The 9,775-nt window shown below is 36.7% G+C and overlaps 1 pseudogene; it reads right to left on the minus strand.

Annotated features, from left to right (window-relative positions):
* Positions 1-3,870: 3,870 nt before the first annotated feature.
* Positions 3,871-8,395, minus strand: LOC113325979 (annotated as a pseudogene).
* Positions 8,396-9,775: the final 1,380 nt, after the last annotated feature.

Consider the following 9,775-nt stretch of genomic DNA (forward strand, 5'->3'; position numbering starts at 1 on the left):
TCCCTAACTACACATGAATTTGTCTGGAAGTATCGACTGTTACCGGAACCGTGCCTGGTGCCGTACATATCCCGAATGGTACCATACCGAGGACACAGGTACATGTCCAAAATCTAAGAACCGAGACTAGGGAGGTACAGGTACTCGGCCTCGGCAAGAACCGAGCCAAACCGTACCGTGTGCACCCTTAAGTTTAATATCTCTAACTCTTAATTTAATCCGCAATCATCAAATAGAAATCTGCGAGCCCGATTGAATACAAGAGGAGTTAACTTGAACGGTACCAAAGACCAATGTTCAAGTGTCAATCAATGTAAATCAACAACCAAAGGTTGGATATTCTAATTGATTGATTTTAATGCACAACCTGTGATATTTAAATTATATAACAATTATATAATGCGGAAAATAAATAACACAGACACCAGAATTTTGTTAACGAGGAAACCACAAATGCAGAAAACCCCGGGACCTAGTCCAGGTTGAATACCACACAGTATTAAGCTGCTACATACACTATCCTACTACCAATGAACTTCGGATTTAACTATAGTTGAACCCTAATGAATCTCACACTGATTCAAGGTACAGTTGCGCTCCTTACGTCTTTTATCCCAGCAGGATACTACGCACTTGATTCCCTTAGATGATATCACCCACAACCAAGAGTTGCTACGACCCAAAGTCGAAGATTTTTATAAACAAATCTATATCACACAGAAAACTCTATAGATTGAATAAACCTGTCTCTTACAGAAATACCCAAGAGTTTTTGTTCCGTCTTTTGATAAATCAAGGTGAACAGGAACCAATTGATAAACTAGACTTATATTCCCGAAGAACAGCTTAGTATTATCAATCACCTCACAATAATCTGAATCGTATGATGGCGAATCTAGATATTGTGGAATCACAAATGATGAGACGAAGATGTTTGTGATCACGTTTTATCTTTCCTACCGGAGAAATTAATCTCGAGCAAATCTTAGAGAAGATAGTACTCAAACGATAGAATCGGGTAAGATCAGAACACGCAACTACAAGAGAAATAGTTTGGTCTGGCTTCACAATCCCAATGAAGTCTTTCAAGTCGTTAACCTACATGGTTTATGAAAACCTAAGGTTCAATGAGAATCGACTCTAGTTGATGCAACTAGTAACACACAGGAGGTGTACGGATTAGGTTTCCCAGTTGTTAGAGTTCTCCTTTATATAGCTTTTCAAATAAGAGTTTGCAATCCAAGTTACCTTGGTAACAAAGCATTAAATATTCACCGTTAGATGAAAACCTGATTCAACCAAGCAAATATCTTTCAACCGTTAGATCGAACTTAGCTTGTTACACACAAATGAAATGTACCCTCATTTAGGATTATGTAAACGTACCCAAACGTGTACACACCCATGTTGGCTCAACAATGGTCAACCGAAGTTATCCATATGATAACTCTCATATCAACCATATTTATCTTATCCATAACTAGTTCAAATGACTCAAATGAAACTAGTTAAAGAATCGTTCAATTTCTATATTCTCATAGAAGTATACATGAACACAATCGAAAGAAAATCGGTTTGATTCACTCGAATCAATTCATGAACATTATTGCCACAGTATGCAAAGATTGCATTCCTTATTATATAAATGTTTAAGTTCATGTACACAACCGATTTTAGAAAGTAACCCACTCAAGTACGCAAATGGGTACGTATACTTGAGTATCCAGACTTGAGTTTGCGCCAGTACGCATACGGGTGCGCATACTTCAATACATTCCAAACTCCAGCAGATTTTGACGGACGTGAACTTTCCGCCGGTATGCGTACGGGTACGCATACTTGCCCAAACATCAGTGACCACCAGTACGCGTACGGGTATGCATACTTCAGGTTCCCGGTTTTGTACTTGTACACTAATGTGATTAACACACTATGCTTATATCCAAACATGGTTACATGATTCTAAACTCTTTATTTCAATCATTGAAACCTTCTTAGAGGACGTTATATAGTCGTTGTTCACAAACTATTTTTCGTCAAAGCGATTTTCAAGTTATTGAAATTATCATAACGAAACATTCCAAGACAACACCAAATGATTGTATCACACAAACCATGTAAGATGTGACTCGAAAATTTTCATATGATCTTATTCGGACTTTCGTCACGAATGTAAGATGAATTCGGCCGAAGCGAAAGCTTGCCAACACATATTCCGAGAAATATATAAGCGAGATGAACTCAGCTCGAAATCTCAAATGTGTATAATAGAAAACTATATCGTAACACGACTTATGTCTCAATATAGGAGACAGAGTAGAGATAGACTTTCCAAGTGATAGATAAGTTTCAGTCTTCACATACCTTTTGTCGATCAAGTTCCACAAGCTCCCCTTATTAGTTATTCGTCTTCAAGAGATGAAAGCCGTGAAGTCTAAAGCTCAACTACACAATTTATGTCCTAGTTCCGAGACATATAAATAGGCTAGAAATCAAGACTCATAGTTTTGATCACTAACATTGACAAACATGCTTGAGATAGGAACACATGCGAGTTTGACCGAGCAATGCTCTAACAATATACATGTTAAGGTTTAATAAATAATTATTTTATTTCTTTGAAAATTATATTATATTTTTTTTGTCTTATTCTACCAGAAATTGGTTTTGTTTGCACTAAAACAACAAATTTTGTTCTCAAGGAAAATTGTTTCTGTTTTCAATGCAATAAAATAAACTAATCTTGTTTACAATGCAAGAAATTGTTGTTTTAGTGAACCTTAACATGTATACGGTTATACAAGTTAACAAGACCCAATCTTATTATCCATTGTCACCGTGATAGATACATATGGAATACACAAGATATGCAAATCAATGTGATTCACACCATTTAGGTGCATATCTTTTTCTACTCCCTCTACAAAAACCGTAAGACAATAATGCCCTCCAAAAATATTTATTTAGTAGTCTTACAAAAACCATATGACAACTATGGCACAGGTGCACCCACCATCCATATCTATGACTCTGTATATTTAGCCAATATTTATTGGGGTGGGATTCATTGACATGGTTATAAAGATATAATCTTGACATGGTGGCACATTTTTCTCTGAAAAATCTAAACAACGATTAACTTGAAACTAAGATTTTGACTACATGTTCCTCATATAAAACTCTACATTCCTACCAAAAATAGAGTATTCCGAAATACGAAACTTCACCATCCACAAATTTTAATTTCAACTGTTAATCATTAATGGTCAATATTCAAAATGGTAGATGGTGGTCTCATACATTTCGGAATGCTCTTATTTTTGGTAGGAGTGCAGAGACTTATAAGAACAACATGTCATAAAAAATTAGCTTCAAATTCATTGCGGGTTGGGTTTGATAGAAAAAATAGCGCTAAAATGTCGAGATTATGCCATTACAATCATGTCAACGGATCCTACCCCATATTTATTTAGTAGTTTAAATTATCAACTATTTACAAGAAAAACAAGAAATGGAAGTATATGTGCATGCAACTAGTTAGTGCAATAGACAACATAGTGAAAGCAGTGAAGACAATGCTGGTGACGACCTAACTTTTTCTTGCCATGATGCTGCAATGCAAATTTGTGATTAATATATATCGAGAACTATAACGTTCGATTGAACATGGATATATGATAATCCAATGCAAATACGATGTCTATTTACATTTGAATAATTTTGAAATCCATTTAGTGTTTCAAATGACACCAAGTACATAACTAATCTTATAGAGCCATACCATATTGCCTTTACAGCTATAGAACCATATCATATTGCCTTTACAGCTAGCAATTTGGAAGATTTGATATCCAATATAAAAAGAGATTCGACCAAATATTTATTGGATTTTCTTGGTTAGGAACAGATAAGAAGTTAGCCGGTATTAATGAATAGTTCATGGAAAACATTGTTGTAACAGAAAACAACAAGCAACCAAACAACAAACTTTACACACTTTGTATTAAAAGAAAACTTATGAGCCTTCACTTTCGTCGGTGCTTCTCCACAGGTTAAAAAAAAAGAAGCTATCATTCTCTGCCAGAAGAAAAGAATTAAAACTCTTTAATCATCTGTCTAAACAGCTCCGTTCCTTCATTTCTCAGTTTGAAGCTCCGGCATTGTTGTAAACGTTGGAGACTACTCTATTCAAATGTGTTGCTTTGTGTTGCAATTCCAAAAAAGTGGCTTACTCAACCTTAGTGGCTGCGTCATTCTCTACCGAAATCGACGTCGTTTCCTGTTTTAGTAACTCCATATCAATGTCCTCATCCCTACAGACATTTATATTAGAAGCGTGAGTCTTCAGACGAGCAGTTTCACCATTTGGACTCCCAGAAAGGAGTTGAAAACGCTTGCAAGAATATCCACGATACAATAACTGGGTTGATCGAATATATATGATAACATTACCGATCAAAAAAATAAAAATAAAATAAATGATGACATCACCTCTCACGTAGGTCTCCTGTGCATGAAGTTTCGGCAGAAGAACAGTAGCCATCACTACCGAAATCTGACCAGTCTGGCTGATTAATCAAGTGATCATGAGAATACCTCTCATGTAGGTCTCCCGCATGCGAATCATCATCCGGATCACCAAAATCGAACCGGTTGTGTGAGTCTTCTTGATTCTCATAATCCGAACCACCCAAATCAGAGTTGTTGTCTGAGTCTTCATTCTCACAGATATCATCATCAGAACGCCAGCGGGCATTACCAAAAACGAAGCAGTTGTGTGAGTCTTGATTCTCATAATCCGAACCACCAAGATCGGAGCAGCTGTCTGAGTCTTGATTCTCACAGAAATTATCATCAGAACGCCAGCCGGCATTACCAGAAACGAAGCAGTTGTTTGAGTAATTAGTGCTTTGCATGTCACAGAAAAGCTGCTCGGTGCTTTGTGGGCCCAACCTAAAGAAAAACCACATAAATGTAAAACTAATATGAAAGGTGAATTAAGATGCAGTCATAAGATGATTAATGAAGATTATAGTACAAACCTGGAGGTTGAGATTTCAGGTGTAGAATCATCACGAAGAAGACTGCACTTTGGCATACAGTAAAATACAGAATCGGTAGCTGGGATTATTTCAGGTGTAGAATCATCAACAAGACGACTGCTCTCTTGTTCACTCACACTAGGAAGGTTACCATCTGATGCGGATCTTTTAAGGGATAGCCTATAGATGTGAAAATAGTAAACGTACATTGCGTTTTCATCCCTCCCAACATTGACATTCTGGTCAGAATTTAGCTCCCAGATTGCAGGCTTACCTTGTTGTGGCTGGAAATGACCCAAGAATCTGTTTTGTGGTGTATTTCAAATGCTCAGAGTATATACGTACGACAATAAAAGTTATTGAGTAAAGCACAGCAAGCGGCAACATACATGTTTATCGCGTCTTGCTTCTCACCGTCGGTGAATGTGTTGCTTCCGTAACGTCGAACTGATCTGATCATGTCACTGGCGTTGACAGCTGGTTTCCAGTGGCCTCTTTTCAACCAAAATATCTACGTATGCAGCAAAGCATTTCTATGAATACAAGAGTTGATGATATTCATTAAAAAATTAAAATGAAGATGGAGTAGTCTATACCTTGCAATGAGAGAGAGATCCCCCATACTGGAGAGAAAGTATGTCGCCCATCATCTCATATAGATCCATCAAATCAACAGCCAAACGGTCATCCTGGCCAATCTTTGGTCTAATTATCAACCCCAAGGCGTTAAGTTGATATCCAAGAGCAGCCAAGCCGTATGAATACTACGCAACATTGGTGCGGTCCAAGCAATCAATACAATTGGTTCTGAGGACACCTTTTTGTAGTTTGGTTTGCTTAATCAAGCTGTACTCGTTATCATCACCAGGTACAAAATTTGGTGATAATTGTGAATGGAAGAAGCCTGTTATTCTCAGTGAATATTCAGTCAATCCACTAAGTGATTCCAGCACATCTAGATCCTTACTGAAAAAATGAAAGTTATTCTATGTAGAACCATACATGCATGCAAGGAAAACTAATAACAACTACGACAAAGTATTTCAAAGCAAGAGATAGAGAGAGATCAATACCTTTTAGAAAGTTTAGCTAGATCCAAGTGGAAGAATCTCAGGCGATTCTCAAAGGACAAATCGTTGTTGATAACTTCAGTCGCATAAGAAAACATTCCTCGAAGTGTAGACTCTCGAGCTTCCTTTTCACGACCCTGTTATAAGGTTACCAATTTATTATCGAATCAAATAAAATCAATTTAAACACAGAAGTGATTAAGTGAGCGAGACTGCAGCAGCTAGAATCAATGTTGTACGACCTACCTTGATCAAATTTAATATGATTATCGGGTTTCCATATCTTGTCACAAGGTTATCAAAATGAAGCCTGGTAGCTTTATAGTTCTCGTCACGTCTTGACACTGAAACATAACAGATACACTAGTACAAAAGAATGGTGGTGCATCTCATACAAGCTAGTAAAATAACTGCATGTTTAACGCTTCTGACACTTACATCTGATCTTAGGTTTAACATTTAGGAGTGAAGCTTCCTGCGACCAGAAAAGGGGAATAGAGCCTCGGTGCTGTACAACAGAACTTATTTCCACTGGACATCCTTCGGGGAGATCTTCAAACACAATCTGCTCAGTCTCAACATCATTAGCTACTCTTCCTCTCTCGTCCACACCACGTTTATGGTACCTATCGTACTCATGGAAACGAAATAATAAGGAAATGCAGAAAGCCTCTTTAAGATACGTAACTCTGATGGTCAATGCAGATTCAAAGTTCAAACCTTGGGCCAGCATAGAGACGTGAGCGCCTAGAAATGAGCGTCAGTTTAAAATCTCTTCCAGAAACTGAAAGTTTTGCCTGAAACCAAAGACACATGCAGATAACATTTACTTATAAACAGCATCTGTTCACGATATCCAAAATCAAAGAAAATCTCATTCGTCCACGAGTTTATCATGGAAATGCATGTGCAGTATATACTAATGAGAGCGCCCTCAGAGGTGCAACGTAATAATACAAGCGACATACCTGTTTGAAAAAGCCATATACTAAAGCCACGGTCCAGACCGTATTGTTCAGATTACCTCTGATTTCGCGTGTCAAAAACTCGTTCCAAACAAACATCTTTTCATAGAGAACGGGTCCTGTCGTCTGAGCATCACACAAGTTCCTTTGAAGGCTACGCATAATATTATACGAGAAGCTGAAAAAGAAGTCCTTGGTAAGGTCTATTGAGAATAGAAGCTTCTTGTATCTATGTCATGAACAAGAAAACAAAAAAGAACACGTAATCCGTCAATACCGTGCCGTCATAAGAATCCCATCGACAAAGTAGATACATATATATGTCCTTGATAAAGCACCTGTTTTCGCTTTTAGAAGAAAACGTATCAGTCTGCACACTAGGATGTGGAATCGGAAACATCTCGGTCTTGCTGATTCCATATATCACATGGCCACAAATTTCACCAATCTGCTTTCGTTTGGTGATAAGCAGCATGTAATATGGCCCCAAGAATTTAATGAATCCTACAAAGGTAAAACCCGAAAAAGTAGTATGAATCATGACCATTATTAACAAAACAACACACTGCAATCAAAAAATGAACTCTCATACCAACAATTCCGTAACAAGAAGTGACGAATTTAAGACCACCGGTCGTTGCATTCCCTACATGTATCCGCGTCAACAGTTCAAAAATCTCCCTTTCTGAATATGTTGTCGAATCTTCAACAATGTTTAACTCTGCAGGTTCTGATCGATCAATCTTCAATACTCTCCATACCGTCTTACTCTTGTTTCTGCCAACAATGTAAAAGTTCTGCCACAACAACAACAAAAAAACAAGTCATTGATAAAAACCTCAATGGACAAAGGGTATCATTCAATTTGAGTGCGATTCATTCTAAGTTGAACATGAATTAAAAATCATTATAAAAGAAATCAAATAAATCCAAGAAGGCTGAATTTTGATTTACCGATTGGGTTTCATAAAGTCTGAAATTCTTCAGAAAAGAGTTTTGTGGATCCAATGTGTCTAGTTCTTCATAATTTTCTGTCGAATTTTTTTGATAATAACCAAAGAATGAATTAATCAATCAAAAATCAAAACTTTTCTTCTTCTGAGCTTCTTCAAGCTCAACATTTTCTTCCCATCACTCAAAAAAAGCTGAACCTTTCTTGATTTCAATCTTTAGCAAACCCACAAATTTGCTAACAAAACAGAGATCTCTAATGAATAAATTAATGGTCTGAAATGAATCAAAAGATACAGAGAAAATTGGAAAGAAAATGAGATTCAAGATTTGAACTTTTAGAGTTTAGTTAACGACACCAAGATAAGAAAAAAGAACAAAAAAAAACGGGAAATAAAGAGCTGTTAAAAGATAGATTTGAATAAGAAATAATCACCATCATATGATATATATGCTAAGAAGCCTAAGATTAATATGTGGCGTTCATGCGATAATCACCATCGTATCTTAACCTCGCTTGATTGGGCCCTATTCAATCTATTTGGGCCTATCACTAGATACCAAAAACGGGTCATTGTTATGAAGTAAAGCCAACAACCCCTTAGGCAACTATTTTCACTTTCGATTAATTCGTGTTAGCTAATAATTTTTGGTGTTAATTAGCGGTTTCAGGTGTAAAACCAACTAATGTTAATTGAACTTCCAAATATCAACAACTGAAATTTTTTCATTTTTTTCTTCAAATTCACCACTAGGATCAACATGGGTTAGTGGACCGATTTTGGGTTGGTGTTCTACTTTCACGAAAGACTTTCAAAATCGATTTATGTAACAAACCTATATATACCGATTGTTGCACTAAGGAAAAAAAAATTGTTCATACTTTTAAGACATATTCATACATTTCAAATCAATTTAACCATTGTCGTGGGCATCACAGATGCACTTAACAAGTGCATCAATCCTTTAAACCTCTAAACGACCCTAAAGGAAGAGTTATAGTCTCGTGAGGGTTTACGTAGAGATAAACCCACAAAACCAATAAAAAAAAATTCTAAAACTCTTAGTCTTCGTCGGAGGAATCTCCAACCGAATTGTGATGACCTACAGTTGAGGTTTAATTCCGGAATTTTTGATTCATGAATTCATAACTTTCAAATAATGCGAATTCTTCACCTTTTTCATCTGAGTAGTGCCTTTTTGCGGCTTCCTCCCACACAAACAAAACTTTTTTAGTGTTCATGTGGAAGATCAAACAACAGATATTATGCAATAGAAATTGATGAAATACTTACAAATTATCGGATCGACAAGCCTAAATGTCTAAGACAAAATACGTCTCTCGTAATCAGTAATCCCTTTTTGGATAAGTTGGAACCTTTTGTACATTTGTCGCCAAGATCTTCCCCTTGTATTTTCATAATCCACCACAAATTTGAGATACACCCTTCCCAAAAAGAATTCAGGTGTAACCCTTTCGGCTAAGATGTCTTCACGTCGGGCTTTATTGTACCATGTTTTGACAATGATGCCATGCTTGTATGTAGAAGTATGAAATGAGTGGTTGCAGTGTATACCGAGTAGGAGTGAATAAAATGAGCACATTTTGGTAAAACTAGGTCTAGGTATGAGGCCTCTTTATATAGAGAAAGACTCCAATGACTAGCTTTTTTCGAAAAAAGTGAAATAATTGAGCACAGTCTGTATTCGTCATAGTCGATTAAAACCGATTCCATGTAACCGACCA

This window comes from Papaver somniferum, unplaced genomic scaffold, assembly GCF_003573695.1.
Source record: "Papaver somniferum cultivar HN1 unplaced genomic scaffold, ASM357369v1 unplaced-scaffold_10, whole genome shotgun sequence".
Classification (NCBI taxonomy): domain Eukaryota; kingdom Viridiplantae; phylum Streptophyta; class Magnoliopsida; order Ranunculales; family Papaveraceae; genus Papaver; species Papaver somniferum.